The sequence below is a fragment of the Bos taurus genome, chromosome 9 (assembly GCF_002263795.3).
Source record: "Bos taurus isolate L1 Dominette 01449 registration number 42190680 breed Hereford chromosome 9, ARS-UCD2.0, whole genome shotgun sequence".
Taxonomy (NCBI): Eukaryota; Metazoa; Chordata; class Mammalia; order Artiodactyla; family Bovidae; genus Bos; species Bos taurus.
The window spans coordinates 12,305,631-12,331,956 of NC_037336.1; the positions used below are offsets into that span (position 1 = coordinate 12,305,631).

The window sequence follows — 26,326 nt, forward strand, 5'->3', positions numbered from 1 at the left end:
CCTTAATCTACTCAGATTTATTACACAACACTAGCTTAGCTCTTTCTCAGAGTAACTGACAACTTTCTTTACACTCCTTTTTAAGAAATGATCTTAAGAAATCATAACTTTGGTTTCGTTCTGTTTATTATTTACCTTAGAGTACTTGGTATTTAAAGCTCAGGCTGTCTCTTGCCAGCTTCTTTCAATTCACTGCCATCTGTGACTGATTTCAAAGAAGCCATGAACATTGCAGAACAAGAGGAGTTAGAACTCCATTCACTCCACTTTGGTGAAACCAACCTGCAGTGTTGTTGTGTTTGGTTTGTAGTGCACTTGAGAAAAATACAGATAAATGGAAGCATGTTTCAAAGCAACAAGGAGGTGAAGGGACTTGAAACATTTGTGAAGAGGAATAATAGAAGGAAGTAGAGATGTTTATGGAGAAGGCAATGGCACCCCACTCCAGTACTCTTGCCTGGAAAATCCCATGGACAGAGGAGCCTGGTAGGCTGCAGTCCATGGGGTCGCAAAGAGTCGGACATGACTGAGGGACTTCCCTTTCACTTTTCCCTTTCATGCATTGGAGAAGGAAATGGCAACCCACTCCAGTGTTCTTGCCTGGAGAATCCCAGGGACAGGGGAGCCTGGTGGGCTGCCATCTATGGGGTCGCACAGAGTCAGACACGACTGAAGCGACTTAGCAGCAACAGCAGCAGAGATGTTTAACCCAAAGAAGAGAAATTGCAGACAGAATAGAATAGCAGTTACCCAATAATTGGAGAATTCTTGTATGAAACAGTCATTTCTGTTAGCTGAGTGAGTGATAGTTGCTCAGTCGTGTCTGACTCTTTGCGGCCCCATGGACTCTAGCCCGCCAGGCTCTTCTGTCCATGAAATTCTCCAGGCAAGAATACTGGAGTGGGTTGCCATTTCTGTCTCCATTTCTGTTAAGTTATTGGTGTTCATAAGATAAAATGTACTTCCTCAAAAACGTGTGGGTCCTTAGACCCCTCAGACTCCAGCAGTTAGATGAGCACTTAATGGAAATGATGTTCTAGTCGAGATGCAGAGCCCTTGGTGTGTTCCCCAAGGTCGTCTGGGAAGGCAAGACCTGACCCTCCCTCTGACACTGGCAGTGGCTGTTAAAAGTGGGCCTGTCTACACCAGAGCAGATTCTGGCAGATGTCTGGGGGCTGGAGGATCAAGGCCATGTTGGTTCAATGGCACAAGCTCCCAGCTGTGAGAGGATGAAAGTCTGGGATGTAATGTGCAACAGTGTGCTGTACTTACAAATCCCTGAGAGAGTAAATCCTAAATATTTTCACCATGACAGCAACAGCAGCAAGGACACTGTGTGAATTGAAGGATGAGTTAACTAACAAAATGAAAACGTAAAATATAAAAATCCATTATAGTGAAAAAATGTACTAATGTGTTCTGAGGTGCCACTGAAGAGGGGACAGCCCCCATGTCCTAAGAAGATAATGAAAATAGAGATTCAAGCACAAGTGAGTGTCAGGAACCAGTTTCTGTCCAGGACTTAGTCTCAGATGTAGGAAAATACCCAGTTAGTGTTCGTGCTCCAGAGAAGGCAATGGCACTCCACTCCAGTACTCCTGCCTGGAAACTCCCATGGACGGAGGAGCCTTGTAGGCTGCAGTCCATGGGGTCGCTAAGAGTTGGACTCAACTGAGCGACTTCACTTTCACTTTTCACTTTCATGCATTGGAGAAGGAAATGGCAACCCACTCCAGTGTTCTTGTCTGGAGAATCCCAGGGACAGGGGAGCCTGGTGGGCTGCCATCTATGGGGTCGCACAGAGTCGGACACGACTGAAGTGACTTAGCAGCAGCAGCAGCAGCAGCAGTGTTCGTGCTCAGGTGCAACAGGGCTTGTGAGGGGGAGGGTTGGTAACTCTTAGTGGGAGAGCAAGCAGCCTAGGGAAGCAGGGACCAGCTGTGTGTGCATAACCTGAGTGCAGGATTCCTATCTACACTGCAGGCTCTCCTGGTATTTCCCAATCCTGAAGACCTCTGATTTTGTAGTAATATGTGGACTGTTCTGCACTGTGTCTTTCCATTTTTGCATGACTTGAGATAAATTCAGAAGGGCTTTTTCTTCCTTGGGTTTCCTCAGGAATCTCTGACCAACATGACACTTCTGAAGACAGAAGATTTTGACAGTCTTTTTGACATTCAGTCATTTCAAGATATAAGATTAAAAACAAAAATTTGGAGGGGGTGGAGTTTCAAGTACATAAGACATGTGCATCCTTTAAGATACCCTCCATAGGGTGGCTAAGGCTAGAAATGATCTCCATGTGCCTACAGACAGTTAATGCAGGAGGGGTGTGACAAGGCTCAGGAAAGATTGGAGATCATTTCTGTGCAAAGAACCTGGCGTTTTAAGAAGCTGAGAATTTAATAGTTTAGGGCATATCAAAATGTTCCCTTGCCAAAATTGCTGCCTTGAAAAGTCCACAGTGTCAAATTGGTCACATCAAACTTTCACCTGCACATGCTTCTTCTGGAAAGTATGACTATTTCTGAATTGTCGGCATTTTGCTTATAATTTTCTTAGACTATTTTTTTAATGTTAAAATTTGGAAACCTGGTATAATTATTACATCATTGAGTCAGATAACCTGGTTTCTGTTGTGACCACCATGACATCAGGAAAAGCCTGCTATTCCTTGCTAATAAAATATAATAAATTCGTCATCTTTCTTAAAATGCATCCAAATATTTAAAGCCATCATTCATTATTAGACTCATTTATCATCATTTTATTGTCCTGAAAATACTGTATTATTTCTTTGAATGCCCTTTTATGTAACCAGGTCAAAAGTTTATACCCAGGGGAAAAATTATACCTTGCACAAATAATCCAGTAATGCACATTTGTTGCATATATCATCATGATGATGATTTAGTCTATAAATAACACACAGATTTCTTAAAGTCAAATACTCAACAGAAGAGGATGATGATTATTTCTCGCTGCTTTAACTTTCTCTTGTGTTAATTTTCCCTTTTTTGTTTTAACCATCTGTGAGCTATACTTCTGAAAAAAAGAAGTTTTCTAGTTTCCAAATAGATGTCCTGAGAACTCACACACACTGGCCCAGGGTTGGTCTGCCGTGAGCGCCTGGCCCTTGTCCTCCTAATCATCACCATACATCTTAGAGAAAATTTAGGGGTAATTTAAATATGTATCACTTCTGTGGTTAGACTTCCAATTTTTTATGTGACCATGTAACATACTGTTCCGCTGACCATGGAAAGCATAGCAGGAAATTCTGGGAAACAAACAGAGATAGATTCTTAATATTTTCCTTTTTCTGTTTTATCCCAGTCTTTATGGTATATTTACATGTACATGTAGGAAATACTGTGAGAATATGACTGCCTGTTCCTTCGTCATTTAATATGTTAAATAAACAAACTTGAGGTAGAATCAATTGTTCAAGAAGTAGCTACCCACTAAAGTTAAAGATTGATTTTACTTTAAGTGTAATAAGTCTGCTGTAGCAGTAACAAGCAAATTAAACAAAAATATTCTAAAGTATACTTACTATATTAACCCACAAAGAATAATATTTAGCCTAAATGTAAACCAAAAGCCACCTCAGTGGTTCACTAAATACAGAATAATAAAAGCTGGAAGAAGATCAAAGAAACTGCCCTAGGTACCTGTCATGAATTCTGATTCTGTAAGAAATATGCCTCTTCCTTTTCCTCCCACTCTTCTGAGTATTTGTTCAATAATACTTTCTCTCCAGCAGACTCTGGGATTGGGCTAGAATTCATCTGCAGTCTCAGATTTTTTTTTTTTTCCTGAGACAGAGCCTTGAAAATTGTGTTCTAACTGATAAGAAATTAAAGCAGCTGTTATGAAGAAATTCAATAAACTACAAGAAAAGATAATTCATTATGAGCCTATTAGGAGAAATTTTACTCTCCTTCCTTCTGCCAAAATAGGAAGTTTCCCCCTAAAACACAAAACACGACAAACCAAGAACAATAGCAAAGCAAAGGATCCTAGGACTCCAGGGAGGCATGCAAGCTGCTTGAAGTTCCTTCAGTATTTTCAGCCCCAAGTAGATTTTCTGCAAAGATTTGATGGATAGAAGAATGGGTGGGTAGATCAATGGACAGATGGAGAGACAGGTGGATGGATGAATAGATGGGAAAGAAACTGATCATGACTAATGACCAGTGAATGGCTTTATCCAGAACTGTAACCTCAGTACCTCTCCCTTCCCTTAATTTCCAGAAGAAATTCTGAGCAGAACTAACTGTGTCTTAATCTATCGGGACATGTGTGGTCATGTTAGCTTGTTACTAGAATCAGGTGCTGAGGTTTTAAAATCATTTCTCATTTTAAGTTAAAACAGAGTCAGAGTCATCTCTGAATGATTTTTCTTTGCTAATTTGCTTTCCAATACAATATTTGTCATGAGTGAGGAAGGCCATTTGTAGAAGCTTCTACAGAAGTGAACCCGCAGGGAGTGTGGCATCTATAGACATGCTCTGACTTGTGAATCTCAGCAAAAGCACAATGTTGGGAGTTACTGCTCTGAAACAGCAGTCAGGACTGATGTCCATCAAGTTCTCTGTGCCAGGCAGTTTTCCAGGAGCTCATCTTGAATAATTTCACTTCCTATTCTTGAGACCTCACTTAGACAGGCCCTATTAACCCTGTTTTACACCCCAGTGTGGTTGAGTAACCAGACCAAGGTCACACAGTCAGGACCTGGAGCCAAGCTCTCCAGCACCAGAGCCTTCACTTTATCAGGAGAGACATGTTTCATTTCCTGATTTGTGCAAAAACAAGGAGGTCTGCATTCAAAGCTCCCCTAATGAAATGCTCTTCTTTACTGCCATCTCAGTTGAGTATTCAGATTGTGTATTCTGTGACCAAAATTGAAAAAAAATTTTTGAAATTGGCATCCTTATTTTATATCAAGTCATTTTTATAGTCAGTCATTCATTCATACAGGTTTTGGTAAATCCTATGTACTCCTTGTAGACTTAACAACCAGTTCTACTAAAACAAAATTGGAAAGACATGTGTGACTGTTCTGCATTGTCTCCAGAAATGACAGAACTCACAGTTTTCTTGAGATGCTTACACGCTTAGAGGTAGAATCTTCTTTCCTTTTAATCTAAATCTTCCTAGAATTATAATAGCTTTCAATTTCTCTTAAAGGGATCAAATTTTCATCCTCTATTGATCGTTTATATACAAATAATTTTTCTTTCTGGCATCAATATTATTAAACCTAAAATGGAACGTACCAATTGGAGGTGATACTTAAAAGTTTAATGGACTTTTGTTGTTGTTTATACTTAATTGGAGCTTGTAAGTTATGCTCTTCAGCTCAGGTAATTTAAAAACGATTGTAGTTTATGGTTCTATGTTATATCCACCACAAACATAATATGCCCTCCCTGAAGTATAGCATCAATTTTGCAAAACAACCTCGGGTTTTGCAAAAACAACCTCAAACTCCACTAAATAAAGCAGTTCTGCAGGTACCTGCACAGTCTGGATGAGACTTCCTTTACTCCATCAGAAATCTTATCCTAATACAATCTTCCTTCCTTTTATGGACAGTAAAAGGACAGAAATGCTTACAAGGTATTTCTCCTTCCAGATATCAGATGTGATTTACTACTGAGTAAGCAGCCGGCACAATGGCTTTAACTGGCTTAGAAAAGCCTTGCTGTCCTTTCTCCTTAATCATATTAGTAGCCATCTTGGGATTTAATTACATTCCCAAGTATCTAAGTACATTACATAATAAGACATTAGTCGCTCTGTTGTGTCCAACTCTGCGACCCCATGGGCTGTAGCCTGCCAGGCTCCACTGTCCATGGAATTCTCCAGGCAGGAATACTGGAGTGGGTTGTCATTCCTTTCTCCAGAGAATCTTCCCAACCCACGGATCAAAGCTGGGTCTTCTGCACTGCAGGTGGATTCTTTACCATCTGAGCCACCTGGGATGTATGTATTCTTCATGAAGCTTTCATAACAGTCAGTGAGCTATTGATAACATGATGGTACAGAAGACAATTTAAACCATGACACTCGGTGATGTATCAGTTCAGTTTGGTTCACTCGCTCAGTCATGTCTGATTCTTTTTGACCCCATGGGCTGTAGCATAGCCAGGCTTCCCTGTCCATCACCAATTACCAGAGCTTACTCAAACTCATATCCATCAAGTTGGTGATGCCATCCAACCACCTCATCCTCTGTCATTCTCTTCTCCTCCTGCCTTCAATCTTTCCAGCATTGGTGATATATAGACTCTGAAAATGTATCTTTGGATTAAAGCTCCTCATTTTACATGGGGTACACCTAAAGCCAACTGATATTATACTTAGTACCTTGATTATGATATCACTTAAGCATTAAAAATCATAGTTACTTAACCCAAGTGAGAATGACTCCTCCTACTTGGTAGGAAAAATATCTTAATATAAAACTTCTAGCTAGCAAAGGGGAATGGGGGAGAGATAAATTAGGAATTTACGATTGCTGCTGCTGCTAAGTCGCTTCAGTCGTGTCCGACTCTGTGTGACCCCATAGACGGCAGCCCACCAGGCTCCCCCATCCCTGGGATTCTCCAAGCAAGAACACTGGAGCGGGTTGCCATTTCCTTCTCCAGTGCATGAAAGTGAAAAGTGAAAGTGAAGTCGCTCAGTCGTGTCCGACTCTAGCGACCCCATGGATTGCAGCCTAGCCAGCTCCTCCATCCATGGGATTTTCCAGGCAAGAGTCCTGGAGTGGGGTGCCATTGACACTACTAGATGTAAAATACATAAGCAACAAGGACCTACTGTATAGCACGGGGAACTATACTCAATATTTTGTAAAAACCTCTAAGGGGGCCTTCCCTGGAGGTCTAGTGGTTAAGATTCCCTGCTTCTACTGCAGGGGGCATAGGTTCTATCCCTGGTCAAGTAACTAAGATCCTACATGCCACATGTTGTGACCAAAAAAAAAAAAATCTATAAGGGAAAAGAATCTGTAAAAGAGTATCTGTCTATTTATACTTACATATACGTATAACTGAATCACTTTGCTGTATACCTACAATTAACACAACACTGTAAATCAATTATCCTTAAATAAAAAATTCTTTCAAAATAATGTAAAACGATTCAGCTTTGCTGTGTTCAGGGAAGGGAAATAAGGGAGCCTAATAGTTTTATATTTCTGGAAAATGTTATCATCAATTTAATGAAATTAGATAAGCTAAATACAAGTTTTATTGCTGCTGTGCTTTTATAAAAAAAACATAGGTGAACACATTCATTCACCTGGAAGAAGTAAATATCATCATCTTACCAACTAAGCAGAATGGTTGTGTTGTAGAAATGGTGGGAAATATAGTTTTAGGCCCTGTATGGTCTATCAACATAGCTATTAATTGCAAATTATTTAGTAATCATGCAATGAGATTTTTCATGGAAATGTATTTTCATTTCAATCACTAAAATAACTAAACCCAAGACAGAAAAATATAACATTTCTCAAGTTTAATGGGAGTAATTTAATGAGAAGAAAAAAAAAGTTGACAGGCTTTTGATTAAACAATATCATAAAAATAAACACTAACAGTATAGTCTAGTAGCTACCTCTCACTGTCTGCCACAAATCAAACACTGATGGGTATCCCACATCACTGCCTGCCTTGTTGCCACCATAATTCAGTCATCTCCAACTGCAGACACAAATAAGTCTTATAGACCATTTAGCAAGCAAAACACAAACTCGACCCTTAGCTGAATCCATAGCCCTTAGGCTTCATTTATATTCCCTTGAAATATTTGTCTTTAAAAGTTTACCAGAAAAAAAATACATTTATGCAAAACAGAAAGTCAAATCTCTCAAAAACAAACAAACAAATAGCAACAAATAGTCACATGGATCGTCTTCAAATAGAGCTATGCCTAGTTCTTCCAACAATGCTACCATCATGAAAATACTAGGGAAGCTGGCCCTGGAATTGCACATCCCCTTGACAGTCTTCACCAATGGAAAGTCTTTGCCCATTAGAGATGGATTTCATGTTTAGAAGCAGCGAGAAAGCTCTCAGAACCTTGTTTTGATTAAGGCACATAAAGAAACATTTGCACAAAAGCTCTGTTACAGCCGCTCACTATGACAGTACCATTGTCGTGAAGGCCATTGTCGCCCATATCCTCTGGTTTTGGCTCACACAAAATCTCTGATGTATTTTACCCAATACTATGAATTCTCCATGAAAAGTGTCATGGATGTCACAGAAATACATCATCAGTCATTTCACTTAGATTTTGGCAGATAAACTTTCTCCATGTTGGAGTTTCTACTGCAGCCTTTTATGATTTATTTCCTAGTTTTATTGGAAATGGCATGTTTCAATACCAGTGCTTATTTTCTTCAAACACATATTATCTTGTCCACTCTACTTGAAACAACACAACAAATCTCAAGTTGTCACTGTGATTGTTCATCACTCATAACTCAGAACGTGGGAGACATCTTGGTAGAAGCTTTTTCATTCTTTTTTTCATTTAAATTTTGCTTCTTTCAGCCTTAAGTTGTTTTCTTTTAAATGCAAATGTTTTCTTTTATAATTTTAATTACTCAGACATTAACCTCACAGCTAATCTACTTAAATAGCCCAAGTCTATATCCAATTTACTTTTTTTTATTGGTTTTTAGCGTACTGTTGCCAACATCCATTGGATAATAGAAAAAGCAAGCGAATTCCAGAAAAACATCTACTTCTGCTTTATTGACTGCATAAAGCCTTCAACTGTGTGGATCACAACAAACTGGAAAATTCTTAAAGAAATGAGAATACCAAACCACCTTACCTGCCTCCTGAGAAATCTGTATGCAGGTCAAGAAGCAACAGTTAGAACATGGAAACAACAGACTGGTTCCAAATTGGGAAAGGAGTACATCAAGGCTGTATATTGTCACCTTGCTTATTTAACTCATATGCAGAGTACATCATGTGAAATGCCGGGCTGGATGAAGCACAAGCTGGAATCAAGATTGCTGGGAGAAATATTAATAACCTCAGATGTGCAGATGAATCCAGACTTATGGCAGAAAGCAAAGAGAAACTAAAAAGCCTCTTGATGAAAGTGAAAAAGGAAAGTGAAAAAGCTGGCTTAAAACTCAACATTTTAAAAATGAAGATCATGGCATCCGGTCTCATCACTTCATGGCAAATAGATGGAGAAACAATGGAAACAGTGAGAGACTTTATTTTCTTATGCTCCAAAATCACTGCAGACAGTGACTGCAGCCATGGAATTAAAAGATGCTTGCTCCTTGGAAGAAAAGCTATGACCAACCTAGACAGCATATTAAAAAACAGAGACATAACTTTGCTGACAAAGATCTGTATAGTCAAAGCTATGGTTTCCCTGGTAGTCATGTATGGGTATGAGAGTTGGACCATAAGGAAGCTGAGTGCCAAAGAACTGATGCATTTGAACTGTGGTGTTGGAGAAGACTCTTGAGAGTCCCTTGGACTGCAAGGACATCCATACAGTCAATCTTAAAGGCAATCAGTCCTGAATATTCATTGGAAGGACTAATGCTGAAGCTGAAGCTCCAGTACTCTGGCCACCTGATGCGAAGAACTGACTCATTGGAAAAGACCCTGATCGTGGGAAACACTGAAGACAGGAGAAGGGGATGACAGAGGATAAGATGGTTGGATGGCATCACCACTCGATGGACATGAGTTTGAGCTAGCTCCAGGAGGTGGTGATGGACAGGCAAGCCTGAATGCTGGAGTCCATGAGGTTGCATAAAGTCGGATACAACTGAGTAACTGAACTATTACATCAGAGATATTTTAATTGACGAAACTTAAAAACACAATGAATACTAAAATTATTACTAATATGAATGCCAAAAATAAACAAATATTAACATTTGCTTATGATTATCTTAGTTTTTTTGGCAATAAACCTCAGTAAAATTTGTCCTGTCACATTCCCCTCTCAGTTCACATCTTCATACTTTTTATTGCTCTCTATATGTAGATCCATATATAATATTATGAAATGTTTGCTATTTTTCTTCATTTATAAAAATTGCATAATATGTTAAATACTCTCTGTAACTTGCTTTTTTCAAATAACCTAGTCAATTGTTTTTTTAATATAAGCAATTATATTAAAATATAATTTTTATATTTAGAGAAATAAATACAAATGTTTACTTTTATTTTATAGATAAAAATAAGAGGTGGCTTTTGTATACAAAAAAGAATGTCTATAGTTAGTTACTTCTCTTTAAATTAATATCCTGCTTAATAGAATTTTAATTGTAAAGCCTACCTTTTCATAAGATTACAAAGTAAACTTATAAATCTATTTTTTAAAAGTAGCAATTTTGTGAATAAGTGAAAATACTACCCTGTATTTGTTCCTGTATCCTGTATTTGAATTAATATTCAATTTATTTATGCATTTAGTACACTAAAATTTCCTAAATTCTTAAAAACATTGCAGAAAGTTTAAGCAAACTCTCTTAAACATTTTAAAGAAAACCTCAAATATGATATACCTGATTCTTTCTATAAATATCCAGGAAGTCAGAGTTTAAGATACTCATAAGGAAATTAAAACAAAATAAAATCTTCCCAAGCATTCAAATGCTGCTTATACATACAATAAATCTAAATGGATGGTTCTAAGAAGTCAGATTGTCTTGAGTATCTAAATACTGGTCACAAAGTTAAGTTTTCCAAAATATTTTGATGAAAATCTCAAATCCTTTCTGTTGGATTCCTATGTGTGCTTCTCTTTAAAAAGCAGCATAAATACCAATTAACAAAGTGATCACAAATCATTACTATACTTGTACATAATATAAAAGTGATACTGAATTTGGCCTGTTACTTATCATCTCCCTCATTTATGTATCAAGGAAACAAAATGACCACCTCAGATGTGTGGCTGACTAGAGATTAAGTTTACAGATTGTAGAATTAGGACCTTGATATGTTTATAGATTTAGATTGCTAGTCAGAAATTTGAGACCAACAAATAAGAACTTAAGTGTGCTTTTCTTACCTGTCCTACAGAGCCAGTGATTGTTGGGATAGGTCCTCCTGCTAAGGGTCACTTGTCCTATTGCTGAGAAAATGTTTCTCACAGTGTGTCCCATGGGCATTCCTCACTGGTCATCCTTAACCATTGTTTCCTTAGCATCTCATACTCAACTTTTTAACAAAGCTTCCTCTTTAAAGTTTTACCCTCTGAGTTATCCTAGTGGGACTGATGAAAATAAAATTCAGTATACTTACATAGTTTCAATTGCTATATTTGTCAATGTCAAAAAATTGTACAATTTGATAAAAAAATAAAAATTAAAAAAATAAAATTCTATTAACCTGTAGACAAAAAAAAATAAAATAAAATTCTATTATCCTGTAGACAAAAAAAAAAAAGTACAACTTGAAACTTGCATTTTATTTGGGGCAAAATGAAGACTGTGGCTTGGGGGACAGCACCTCAGATAGCTCCGAGAAACTGCTCCAGAGAGGCAGGTGGTAGGTCAGTATGTATGTGGTTTTGGTGAAGGGGGAATACATGCAATCGAGCACATATTTTTCCAGAAGATTTCTACTAGTCTGGGGATCATTTCTGCTAGTCATGAGGAGGAGTCATCACCATGAAGGACTACAGTGCTTTTCTAGATATGAGGAGGTACAAGAATCGGGCTAATCGGTTTCTGAAAATATCTCACTATCTGAAGACCTGCCCTGCCAGTGTTTCTCCCAGCACAGAGTGTGTAATTTCTGCTCTCCACCCCGAACTCCTTTCAGGGTGTGTGGAAGTTCAGCAGCACATGATTTGATCCTTGTAGAGGTAGATGGCAAGTGCCCATGGCAAGTGCCAATTTGTAGCTGATGTATCTCTCTTCTGTAGACACTGGAAATCCACAGATGCCTCTCTTCCATATACTTATGGAATATATATACATATACTTATGTTCATTTTGAATAAGATTATAAACTCAGGCCTCTGACCAAATTTTCATTTTCTCTTCTGGTCCTTTGATTGTCACACCCCTGGAGACACATTCCCCTGCAGAACTGTCTGCAGACATCTTTGAAAGCATTCTTACATTCTGGTAATAGCTATGCATTTCAAATACAACTTCATCTTCCCTACCCTTTACAGTGAATCAACTACTCTTCAAGGATTCCTGGGTCCCTTTATGGAACAAAGACACCAAAATCTGGGTATCAGGAGTGCATGTCAGATTGCAATTTATGAGAACTACAGGAAGACATGGTAGCATTTTAACAGAGCTTGGAGATATTTTTTGAAGTTTATGTGAACTGCAGGAAGTTCGTTTTAACTTTAAATTCAATTTTTAAAGATGCTTATGAAACAGACCTTTATAAATAATGTCTGTTTAAAATGTGTGTCTTAATATAAAATTTCTTATCTCTCTTTTTCCTTTTATACTAACATGATTTTACAAGTTTGAATATATCTATCATATAAGCTATATCAAATTATATGATTAAGTTATGAGCATGTTTAAACTTTGTATAATTAGATATGATTTGCTTAGCTCCTGTCTCTATCTTAGCTTCAACTGTGTCTTCTCTTTCCTTAGATAAAACATTATTTTACATTCATTTTTGTATATATATGTTTTCAATGACTTATATTTTTATATATAATAGTATAAATAGATATCACATATATATATAGTAATCCCTAACATGACTATATCATTATTTATCCATGAGATTTAGTGTTTCTAATTTTTTTTCGCTATTAGAAACAATGCTGTAAACAAATATTCTTAAATATGTCTCTGTTACCAAGTACTAAAGTTGCTCTAGGTTCTATATCTAGAAATGTAACTATTAGGTTATTCACTCTTCACTTTTAACTTTATGAGATATTGATAAATTACACTTCAAAGTGGGCTGACAATTTTCACTTCCACCAGGGGGTATAAGATTTTCAATTTCCACTTGTTCTCACCAGTACCTCACATTGTCAGATGTTTTAATTTTTGCCACTTCTAATCATAGAAAATGACTTGCTGTGCTTTTCACTGCCTTGATTGTGAGATTTAGCATCTTCTTTTAAGCATCTTTATTTGCCATTTGGCGTTCCTGCTTAAGGAATTTCCTGTCCTCATCCTTGCCCATTCAGTTCAGTTCAGTTCAGTTGCTCAGTCGTGTCTGACTCTGCGACCCCATGGATCGCAGCATGCCAGGCCTCTTTGTCCATCACCAACTCCCGGAGTTCACTCAAACTCACATCCATCGAGTAAGTGATGCCATCCAGCCATCTCATCCTCTGTCGTGCCCTTCTCCTCCTGCCCCCAATCCCTCCCAGCATCAGGGTCTTTTCCAATTGCCCATTACTACTATGTATTTTTCTAAATGATTTTATATGTTCTAAGTATTTATCATGTTATATATGTTAATATATATATTTTCAGATACTTTTAGCTTTGTGATATCTCTTATTGTACAGAAGTTTTATATTTTAATATAGGTAATTCATGGGCTTCCCTGATAGCTCAGTTGGTAAAGAATCCACCTACAATGCAGGAGACCCCAGTTCGATTTCTGAATTGGAAAGATCCGCTGGAGATGGGATAGTCTACCCACTCCAATGTTCTTGGGCTTCCCTTGTGGCTCAGCTGGTAAATAATCCACTTGTAATGCAGGAGACCTGGGTTCAATCCCTGAATTGGGAAGATTCCCCTGGAGAAGGGAAAGGCTACCCACTCCAGTATTCTGGCCTGGAGAATTCCATGGACAGTCCATGGGTTTGCAAAGAGTCGGACATGACTGAGCGACTTTCACTTTCATAAGAAATCCTTTATTACCCTGATGCAATAATGGTACTCACATTTTCAAGATTTTTTTAAGTTCTTTTTCCACATTTAAGCCTTTAAATCATTTGGAGTTCATTTTTATCTGCTGCTGCTACTGCTGCTAAGTCGCTTCAGTCGTGTCCGACTCTGTGCGACCCCAGAGAAGGCAGCCCACAAGGCTCCCCCGTCCTTAGGATTCTCTAGGCAAGAATACTGGAGTGGGTTGCCATTTCCTTCTCCAATCATTTTTATCTATTGTATGAAAAAACAAGTCTATTTCATTTTGGTTTTATTTCCAAAGGCAATTATTCCAGTACCCATTGTGCATTTTCTTATTTCTCTGCTGATTTGTGATGCCTTCTCGAGACACAACAAGATCTATGTGCATATATACATGTGAGTGGGCTTCTGGACACTATTCTTTGAACAGATCTACTTTTTGTCTATCCTTGTACCCACCAATCCTCTTGATTACTGTATATTTAAACCACCTGGGAGGGAAATTCTTGCCTCTCCTGTTTTGTTTTTTCCTAGTAGTCTTGGACTAATACTCTTTAATATGATAATTAAATCACTCTGTTAGTCTACACCCTCTTCAAAAAAAACCACTTATGGTTTGCCTAGAAATTAACAGAATTTGTAGAAAACTTTGAAAGAAACATTATCTGAATAATATTGTGTCTTCCTATCCATGCATTTAACGTAGCCTGCCATTCATTCTGGTCTTCTGTGAATAACAGTAAATATCAGAGTCCCATGCATGTGTTGCTATATTTATGCCTGGAAACTGAAATGTTTTGTTGCCATAGTGTTTTTTTCTATTTTCTTTTTATATTTTGCTATTTTTTGCTATATAGAAACGTTACCTGTTTTTATAAATTAGTCTTACAGTCAGCTACCTTGCTGAATTGCCTACCTGATTTTAGTAGACAGTTTTATATTATCTTGGCTTTGTTTCATTTCAGTTAAGTTCAGTCATTCAGTCATGTCTGATTCCTTGCAGCCCCATGGGCTGCAGTATTCCAGGATTCCCTGTCCATCACCAACTCCTGGAGCTTACTCAAACTCATGTCCATCAAGTTGGTGATGCCATCCAAACACCTCACTCTCTGTCATCCCCTTCTCCTCCTGCCCTCAATCTTTCCCAGTATCAGGGTCTTTTCCAATGAGTCAGTTCTTTGCATGTAACAGGTTGCCAAATATTGGAGCTTCAGCCTCAACATCAGCCCTTTCAATGAATATTCTGGACTGATTTCCTTTAGGATTGACTGGTTTGATCTTGCAGTCCAAGGAACTCTCAAGAGTCTTCTCCAACACCACAGTTCAAAAGCATCAATTCTTCAGTGCTCAGCTTTCTTCATGGTCCAGCTCTCACATCCTTATATGACTACTGGAGAAACCATAGTTTTGACTATACAGATCTTTGTCAGTAAAGTAATGTCTCTGCTTTTTAGTATGGTGTGTAGATTTGTGGTAGCTTTTCTTCCAAGGAACAAGAATCTTATAATTTTGCTTTGTTTATAGGTGATCAAATGTATTGGCCATGTCATCTTTTTTTCTCTAACTTTCCAACTCAATTTCTTGCCTTATTGCTTTGGCTAGCATTTCTAGTACAATGTTAAATGGTAGGATTGATAGCATTTAAGGGGCAAAGGGCAAAAAAGACAGTTTTGAATCAAGTTTGATGGAACAGAAAGGAATTAATGAACTAAATATATTTTAAACTGTTGATGGTGGTAATCCAATTGGATGGTGATGATGATGGTAGTAATGATGATGATGATGTGTGTGTGTGTTAGCCTCTCAGTCATGTCTGACTCTCTGCAACCCCATGGACTGTAGCCTACCAGGCTCCTCTCTCCATGGGATTCTTTAGGCAAGAATCCTAGAGTGGGTTGCCATTCTCTTCTCAGGGCATCTTCCCATCCCAAGGATTGAACCAGCTCTCCTGCATTGCGGGCAGATTCTTTACCATCTGAGCCACCAGGGAAGCCCACAGTAATGATGATAGCCAACATTTAATAAGTATTACTGCATCTAAGGAACTGCACTAAATATTTTGTATTTGTATCACATTCAATCATTAGGCAAAGCATGTGAAGAAGGTAACTGCTACTAGCACCATCTTAGGGATAAGAAAATGGGTTCTACAGAAATGTAGTCACTTACTCATGGTGATACAGCTAGGGATTGGTGGATACAGGATACAAATCAAGGCTTTCTCCCTTAGAATCCTCAACACTAGACCATCAGCAAATTCCTTTAGTTCTGTGAAGAACAGGAAGAGAGGTAATGAACTTTATCTCCAAGATACATCATTTTAAACTCATTTTCTCTTCTTTCTTGGCTATATCTCTGATTATCTTCTCTGGAGATTTTTTTAAAAACAGGATAGAAACCCATATTCCTTAGATTTCACTTAAATAATTCTTGAGTACCAATTATGTGCTGACCATTCAGAGCCATTCAAAAAATACCTAAAGACACAATTTCCTCAATGAGATTTCAGTATAATGAAACAGATAAATGAGCATGAGATTAACTGTAATTTCAGGCAGAATAAGAGAAGTGTTACAAATAAAACTGTAAGCAAAATGATACTTGGGATAAAAGCCAGGAATAAATTAGATTAACTTTAAGACACTTTCCAGCTGGTGATTCTGCAATTCATTCTTTACTTTTTAGTTTTTTGATTATGTGGTCACTGATGAAAGAAGTAGAAAGATAGAGACAGATGAATTTCTATGGAGGCTTGGTCATGCACTTAATATTTTTAATGAATAGAGTAGAAAATTAAAGGTATACCCATACTCCTAAGTAATCATTTTATAAAAATATATGATTGCTACTTCAAAAGCCAAAATATCCCAATTTAAATATTAAAAGTCCAGTACTACTTCAGATATATTTAATCTCTGAATTTTTGTCCTACTATACAGAGAGGGGTTCATGTTACAAGTGGATGTGGGTGGTACTAAGGTTCATTTGCATAATTATTAGTAATGCTGAGCAGGGCACAGTCAACAACTAAGACATACTCTTTTTCAAAAAATCTGAATTTCCTCAAGCAAATCTTTTTTTTTTTCTCTTTTTTAAAAATTAATTTAATCGGAGGATAATTGCTTTACCATACTGTGATGGTTTTTGCCATACATCAACATGAATCAGCTACACGTATACATGTGCTGCCCCCCATCCTGAATCCCCTTCCACCTCCCTCTCCACCCTATCCCTCTGGGTTGACTTAGGTAAACTTCTTCTGGATACATGTGTGCTTGTGCTTAGTCACTCAGTCGTGTCTGACTCTTTGCAACCCCACGGACTATAGCCCACCAGGCTCCTCTGTCCATGGGATTTTCCCAGGCAAGAATACTGGAGTGGGTTGCCATTCTGGATATGTAAGACGTCATAAAAATAAAGAAAAATTCTGTCATATCTTGTGGAGAGAAATGAGAGAATCCATCAAGAGTTACCATCTTCAAGGAAAGCAAAAGGCACTAATATTGTGTAGTGTTAAATGCTCAGAAAGGTTGATACTTCTACTTGGCTTGTCTTTAACTTTCAGATATTCATTTTTCTGAAGATTAGTACTTTTAAAATTCACTATGAGACTGAGTAATCGTGCATATTGGGCATATTCCTATTATTCTTTTCTTCTCTCCACAGCACACACTGTACATATTCTAGGGGTGGTTTAATTCATTTCTCTTGCATTCTGTTGGGTTTATGTTGATTGTGAGATGTTTCTCTGAAGAATTGAAGGGAGCTTGACAGCAGTCTATGCATCATCGTAGGAGCTGTATGCTCGTTAATGTTAGAAACCACTTTTACTTTTTCATGTGGGGAAAAAAAAATCTATATTTTCAATTTGTCTTAGAGTTTTAATGTGACTAACAAGTTATGACTCATGCAGTTCTTGCTCTGTAATTAATCACAAGTCTAAAATTCATCCAAAACCTACTCTTCCATGGGATTTCAAGCAGTGGTGAGCCTTGGACTCACCAATCTTCCTGCTGTGCCCTCCAGGTCTGATTAGAGCTGATGAAAGTAAGAACAGCACCTGTGCTCTCTGCACTCCTCAGAATGTTCCACAAGGTGATTTATTTTTTCTCTGACACTCTTTTTCTCTATTTACTTATACCCCAATTTCCTTCTAGGACAACTGGTGGCTCCTTTTGCAAATGAAAAATGTGTTGTTGTTTTTTTTTCTGGCATACCATCTTTGTAAAACAAAGTGAGAAACTATAACATCAAAAATCCTGCTTAGACTACTTTTCCTGATGAACTCACACTCTACTAAAAACCACAGAAGCATCCATTGTTGAGTTGTACAAACTCCTTTTGAAAATTCAGAGCTAAAATTTTTTAAGGTTTAGTGAAAAAATAAAAAGACAAAAAGAATCCAATATGAAACAAATACACTTGGGATAGAGCTGACTGGGGGAAAAAAATGCCCTCAGAATATAGCATTTGCAAGCAACAGGGCAGGATAATGTCAGAAAGATAGAATTGCTTGTGCATACAGCCCAGGGATGCAGGAAGGTGGAACAGAAAGCTCCCATTGCTACCTGCAGGAAGTTCTCATGGTGCAGCTCATCACACAGCAGGCAGTGAGTGAGAACAAGACAAATATAAGGAAGTGCAGAGAACAAAGGATGCAAGGGATGAGAATCTAGAAAAAGGCATAGTAATAGGAGTGAGGTCTTTAAATGTAAACCACAGGTGAGACTTAACAAACTACAAGCCTGCTAAAAAGATGTTAATAAAATCACATGCAGCAGCATACTGCATAGAGATTTGCTGTCATTGTGTGATGTGAATGAAGAACCCATACCATTAAGGGCACATCCAATATGTCTTCTTCGTTTTCTCAAAAGTTATATGATGAGATAAATCTCTGCCACATGAAGTAGGTATTTGAAGATATGACTCAGTTAAAAATTCTGATACATATAAAGGAACAGAAGTTTGAATTCTTTTAGCAAAATGTTTTATACTGTGGTTGGAATGGTGTTCTTGCCTGGGGTTACTTACTCTTTGATACAGGATATAATCTAGCACCTGTGGCTGGGTCCATCCTCAAGGTTACCTCCCCACTTTCCTTCACTTATGCTCAAGTGAATCTCAGAAACCTGTGTATAATGGTGAGTCTCCAGCAGCAGGCAATCACTGAAAGAATTCAACAGTAAGAGATTATTTAAAAATTTTAAAACTGCATCATGACCAGCTTATCATAAATCAGCACTGTCTTCTCTCAACACATATGAGTCTCTTCTCAGCTTCAGTGCTATTGTCTTTGAAAGGAAATAGCAATAATGGCAAACTCATTGGGTAATCGTGAAGATTAACATCATATAATAAACTAAAGCACTTATCAGAACAGTAGGCCATTTGTTGAACTAGAAATGATTCAACAAACATTACCTTTTTTTAAATTTTATATTGTTAGACAACTTCAATTTAGACCATCTTTGTGTATACAATTAATAACACATCAGTGCAGAGGTAATAATAGAAACTGAATAGTATTTCCTGACTGAATAAATTAGTACATGGTACGAAACAGTTCCTGCTGCCAGGATGAGCATGATCAACTTGGATAGATAAAAAAATTAATTGCCATTGACAAAAGAAAAAAAGTGCTATCAAATGAATAATTCAGAGTGCTGAAAGAGGGGTTTACTTTCTAACAATAACGATAGAACAGGGACCCTGAAAATCCTTCCTGAAATGTCACTTAGAAGTCTATAACTGAACTGACAAGAAAGTCAAGGAGCTCCTCAAAGACCAAAAGTAAGGTGAAATCATATGTCAGTAGAGAAGGTAGTTGGCATCAGCCATATGCTTCTGCCAATGCTTAGCAGCCAAGAGCCCGAATTACACAGGGAAAGGAAGCAAGCCCTAGGGAGCTGGTGGGAGTGTCCCAGGCAAAGAAAGAACTCTGTTAGGACAGCTGCCACGAAGAAATAGTACAATAGGGAGGGACAGGCACTCTGCAAAGTCCAAGACTAAAGAAATTAGTTACAGCAATGGCTCTCATTCGAGGAATAAAAAAAGTCTCTACTCAGAATGACAAGCCAGCTTTTACAGGAAGCGTGTGTGTGTGAGTGTGTCCTTCCAAATTTTTTCTTACCTGACAAAAGAAAAAGCAAACTCTCTCTCCGGGACTGCAGGAATTTTCACATTGTATACCGAGTGAGTGTGAATGGACATGAGAGTAAACAGAAAAAACAAATGCCAGAATCAGACCCTCAAAAGTTCCAGATATTGTATTTTTACTGTTTCAAAATATAAAACAGGCATGCAAATCTGTTTAAAGAAATAAGAGGATTCCACAAATATCACTGAGGAACATTAAACATAACCAGGCATTTTATTTGAATGAAGAATGAACAGAACTTCTGGACGTGTATGGAATGTCTTCCTGTGAGTGTGTGTGTTTTGTGTGTAATAACCATGAGATATAGACACAGCTTAAGAATTAGTGATGTAGAATATAAATACGAAGAAATGTAGTACTAAGGGGAAAATTATGAACAATTTAGAAACAAGGGTTGAGGTACATTTCATCAGAATTCCAGAAAGAATAAGGAATGTAGGAAAGAGGAAATATTCCAGAACATGATTGTTAAGAAATTTCTGTAATTGGAGAAAGATGCCAACTTTCTGATTTAAGTAGCCACATTATCCCAAAATGGATAAAACAGAGAAATCCATACACATTATAGACAAACTATACAAGATAAAAGATTCTTATAAGAAGCCCAAATCAAGAGCACAGTAAATAACCTAAGAAGGAATGACATTTAGACTAAAACTAACTTCTCAACAACAATAATGCAACAGAGAAGACAATGGAATAATTTTAAAATTCTAAGGGACAAATTACTGACAAGTATAATTGGACTAATATGTCTTTCAAGAACAAAGGCAAAACAATTTCATTATTATGCATTCCAAAAATTAAATGTAAAAAGCTAAAACAAAGAATTTCTTACCAAGACACCTCATATATGTATTTTTGGAAAGATATACTTAAATAAAAAGGCAAATTATCCCAGAAGAGATATCTTGCCTAAAAATAAAAAGGAAGAATGGTAAGCATAATTAGGCAGAGATAAGCAAATAAATGGGTGGGGCGGGGCGGGGGGGAGCTAACTTTCATAGTATTAAAAACTACCAAAAAACAATAGCAAATACATTTTGAGGGAATTATCAGAATAAAGTTGTTTCAAAAAAGAAGGACAGTTTTCTTCAAGGGAAGATTTGGGATGTAAGAATGGTGAGCAAAGCATAAACACATAGGTAAATCTAAGCAATCTTTGGCTGCAAATAATGAAAAGTAGCATTAGTTTGGACATTAAATAAAATAACTTAAAACCTGGGCAACAGGCACATCAGTTGTTCTTATTGGGCGTGGTGATCAGAGGTGAAGTGCTCAAAGGCCCTGGTATTTATTCCAAAGGAGGGTAAATATACTGACTCAATTTAAACTCTAAGTTAAATATGCAAATTAAAAGTTAGACTAAGCACTGAAATAATAGAATTCAAGAGTATGATTCAAAAACTAGTAAACAGAAAAACTAATTCTACAAGACTGAAAGTAACATTAGAAAGTAACAAAGACTGACTGGAACATGGAAAACGCATAGCAGCTAGATTGCTAACCTAATAAAATAGACCAAATATTCTACTTAAAAGACAAATATAGACAGACTTTTTTAAAACTTCCCTATAGGAAACCCACTTAAAAATATAACACAGTAATACTGAAAAGAACATTATTATGAGAAAATATATACCGAGAAAACTGACCAAAAGGAAGCTGGTATAAGTATATTAAAGGCAGACAAAATTAACTTTGAAAGAAAAAACATTGCGAGAGAGAAAGAGGGTTAATGCACAAAATAAAACTTTGAAAACTGGCAGAACTGCAAAAAGAAATGGACAAATCCAGCATGCTAAAAGTCAAGGGTAGCCAGGCATCCTCAGCAATTCCCGGAAGGCATTACAGAAGGAAGCTGATTCTGGTGCTGGGATTGAGGGATCCCAGGCACTGGCCAGATAAACAGGGTAAAACAGATAACAGAAAACAACTGCCCCAACACAGCATTTTTTGAAAAACCGCGAGTACCTGGGTACGACTCAGTGCTCAGAAGGCAGGCAGTGTTGAGGAGAAAGTGGAGGACCCCAAGTAGGAGTTTCACGCGCTTTGTTAGACTTTACCCTAATACGACTGAGACCAGTGAAGGATGTTAAGCAGATGAGTGTCATGACCAGATTTCTGTTTGAGTTCTTCTGGTGGCCTCAGCGTGGCGACCCAGAATGGGGCTGTGATGACCTATAAGTGCATCTGGTCTCGGGATCAGGGGGACGCTGACATAGAGACGCAACCCCGAAACCACTGTTAGTCCACGTAGCATGAGCCCTAGTTCTCCCAGATGGTAACCGTCTCCTGGTCACCCTAGCCTTGGTGACGTTCCTCGTTTGGCCATTTAAGGTGTTCCCTGCTTTCCTGTCCACTTGCATTCTTAAAGGCTCCTTCATTCACCCATCTATCCCCCTCATTCGATATTTAGCAACCAACTAAAGCAAGACACTCTTTTGTAGGCATCAGAAATACGGCAGTGAGCAAAAGAAGAAAAATCCCTGCCTGCGTGGAGCCCACAGTCCGTGTGTATTCTGCGTGTGTGTAGGAGGAAACAGTGAACAGAATACACAAGTAACTTAAGGACATTAGAAAGTGCTAAGTACTGTGGAAACACTTTAGTAGGGTAGAGAGTTGGAAAGTCCCTAAGCACACAGGGATTAAGTAGGTGATCACAGTGAGCAGTCTTGCTAAAAAGGAAATATCTCGACTAAGACAGGAAAAGGCAGTGAGAAAATAAGCTGTGCAAATATCAGAAGGAAGAGTGTTCTGGGCAGAAACAGGGTACCTTGAACGTTTGTCTTCTCTTGACTCCAATGAATCAAAGCAATTATTCTAACACTTGAAAATTTTGCCCTTGATGCGTCCTAGGAATCACGTATTGTACACATGGCTCTCCCTCCCATGGGATTAACATATCACATTTAAAGAGGAAGAGAGTTAGAAAACATTCATGAGGACATCAGTTACCCAGTGCCTTGATGTTTTCCTGCTTCTTGGTTAGCATTCAACCCAAAAGCTATCACCCTTACCTCTGGGGATCTGTGTCCCGCTCAGCAACCTGAGTGGCACTGAGCTTTGAGAGGATGTCCTAACATCTTTGTTAGAAACCAAATGCAAATTGTTTCCAAGAGGTTGACTCAAGTTTTTATTCTGAAGGTAAGAAAGGACCAAAAGCAAATTTCTTTATAAAGAAAATACTGAGATGAAATGAATTTCCCTGTTTGTCTTGGTTGACAATTCTTGTGGGATAAGGTTGATTGCTTTTATTTTTCATGGAGACTGTCAGATGAAGTGAAAACTAGCATAAGGATATTGTGTGAAGAATTTTACTCACATAAAATCATTCCTTTTAGAGGCTAAAGAAGAAAATGTGTTTTACACTGAAGGAAATTCAGGTATTTTAGGTTGATTGTCTTATAGTGAGTACCAAAAACTAACATTCTGAATTTGGTATGATACCCTCAGAGTACCAATTAAACTCAGAAAGTAAATACCATGGTCACACAAACTCTCTTGTGTTCAGACAGGGATTTGAGTTGGATCTTCCCCCCAGAAACTAAAACCTAAACTCTAAAGCAATCAGATACTGTCAGCTAAGCCATGCCAACTGCCATCAGCGGGTTCCTCCTTAATGAAGAAGGGCAGGCACTGCTTGTACCTGCAATTCCATGAAAACACACCCATGTAGACTCAGGAGGTGGAGGGTGGGCTTCAGAGTTTACTTTTAGTTTTTCAATTGAAGTACGGTTGATTCACAATGCTGTGTTAGCTTTACGTTCACAGCAAAGTGGTTCTGTTATACACACATGTACAGTTTTTAGATTCCTTTCCACTATACATTATTACAATATATTGAGTATAATTCCCTGGGTAGTTCCTTGTTGTTTGTCTATTTTGTATGTAGTATGTACATTTTAATTTCAAACTCCTGATTTATCCCTCCCCCTTTGGTAACCATAAGTTTGTTTTCTATGTCTGTGGGACTATTTCTGTTTTGTAAATAAGTTACCTTATACTTTTTTAAGATTCCACAGATGAACAATATCATATGATATTTTTCTTTCTATGTCTGACTTACTTCACTTAATGTGATCATTTCTAGATCCATCCATGTTGCTGCAAATGGCATAATTTCATTTTTTTTATGGCCAAGTAATGTTTCATTGTAAATATGTACCACATCTCCTTTATCCATTCCTCTGCTGATGTGCCCATGTCTTGGCTAGTGTGAACAGTGCTGCCATTAACATTGGGGTGCATGTGTCTTTTTTAAGTAGAGTTTTCTCTGGATATATGACCATGAGTGGGATTGCTGGATCATATGGTAGCTCTATTTTTAGTTTGTTGTGGTGCTGAGGAAGACTCTTGAGAGTCCCTTGTACTGCATGGAGACTAACCCAGTCACTCCTAAAGGAAACCAGTCCTTCATTGGAAGGAATAACGCTGAAGCTCCAATTCTTTGGCCACCTGATGCAAAGAGCCGACTGCTTGGAAAAGACTGGAGGTGGAAAAGATTGAAGGCAAAAGGAGAAGGGGGTGGCAGAGGATGTGACAGTTAGATAGCATCACCGACTCAACAGACATGAATTTGAGCAAATTCCTGGAGACAGTGAAGAACAGAGAAGCCTCACGTGTGCAATCCATGGGGTCACAAAGAGTCAGACATAACTTAGCAACTGAAAACACATGCACAGCAAGACATTTTTCCACACTGTTCTCCATAGTGGCTGCACCAATCCACATTCCCACTGACAACGGAGGGAAGGTTCCCTGTTCTCCAGCCCCTCTCCCGAGTTCATATTTTTAAAAAAACTCCATGATGATGTGGATGCTTGTCCTGGGTCAAGAACCAACACAGAATATGCTAGTTAAACTTGAGCTGGGCTACAAATGACAGGAATTCTGCCCGTGCTTCTCATGAGCAATTCACACATATGCTATTGAGAGCTTGATTTTTTTTTTTTTTTTAAGTGGTGGGCAGAGACAGAGAGAGCAGTATCTTTAGAAGAATAAAAGGAGAGCATGCAGTTATGAAGGTTCTCTAAAGGAACACAAACTTTATAATCTATTTATAATCTACTTGTAATAGGTCTGATGCATTTATTTAATATATAACTATGTATTCATATATTGAAATTGTTAGTCTTTTTCAAGAATGGATAAAGGACCTTCGAGGCTTTTGTCTTACATCCAAAATAGTCTGTTAATTCTCAAAGGATTTATAAAGCTTAACAACTCAAAGTTTTTGTATCTACTTCAGAAAACTACTTACTTACTAGAAAATTCAGTAAGATCTTTACTAGGTGAGTTGGACAAATTCCAAACTCTAAAGGGTCAGACGCTGCAGAAAATTTTCATTTATTTTAAAGCAATATGCTTGAGTTACAAAACATAAGGGTCTCCTCAATGTAGAGGTGCTTTGAGTTCTGATAGTTCATTTATTAGCGAGTCTATTAAATTGAAACAATGTTATTTGTAAGTTACAATAACATATCCAATAAGAATTGGTAAAGATGATCACATTGTAATTGAAATGTTATATAATGGCTCTGAAAAGTAGTAAAAAACAATGCTTCTAAATTACAGTATTTAAATCAATGTTTTAAACTGAATACCTATCAGTTCAGTTCAGTTCAGTCGCTCAGTCGTGTCCGACTCTTTGCGACCCCACGAATCACAGCATGCCAGGCCTCCCTGTCCCTCACCAACTCCTGGAGTTCACTCAGACTCACGTCATCGAGTCGGTGATGCCATCCAGCCATCTCATTCTCTGTCGTCCCCTTCTCCTCCTGCCCCCAATCCCTCCCAGCATCAGAGTCTTTTCCAATGAGTCAACTCTTCACATGAGGTGGCCAAAGTACTGGAGTTTCAGCTTTAACATCATTCCTTCCAAAGAACACCCAGGGTTGATCTCCTTTAGAATGGACTGGTTGGATCTCCTTGCAGTCCAAGGGACTCTCAAGAGTCTTTTCCAACACCACAGTTCAAAAGCATCAATTCTTCGGCACTCAGCCTTCTTCACAGTCCAACTCTCACATCCATACATGACCACAGGAAAAACCATAGCCTTGACTAGACAGACCTTTGTTGGCAAAGTAATGTCTCTGCTTTTCAATATGCTATCTAGGTTGGTCATAACTTGCCTTCCAAGGAGTAAGCGTCTTTTAATTTCATGGCTGCAGTCACCATCTGCGGTGATTTTAGAGCCCAGAAAAATAAAGTCTGACACTGTTTCCACTGTTTCCCCATCTATTTCCCATGAAGTGATGGGACCGGATGCCATGATCTTCATTTTCTGAATGTTGAGCTTTAAG

General features: G+C 38.0%; 1 protein-coding gene across 3 annotated transcripts in view; it reads left to right on the forward strand.

Moving 5' to 3' along the window:
• KCNQ5 (potassium voltage-gated channel subfamily Q member 5) overlaps nucleotides 1–26,326 on the forward strand; it is a 649,180-nt gene that overhangs the window by 303,210 nt on the left and 319,644 nt on the right. The gene's annotated exons all lie outside the window — the stretch shown is intronic.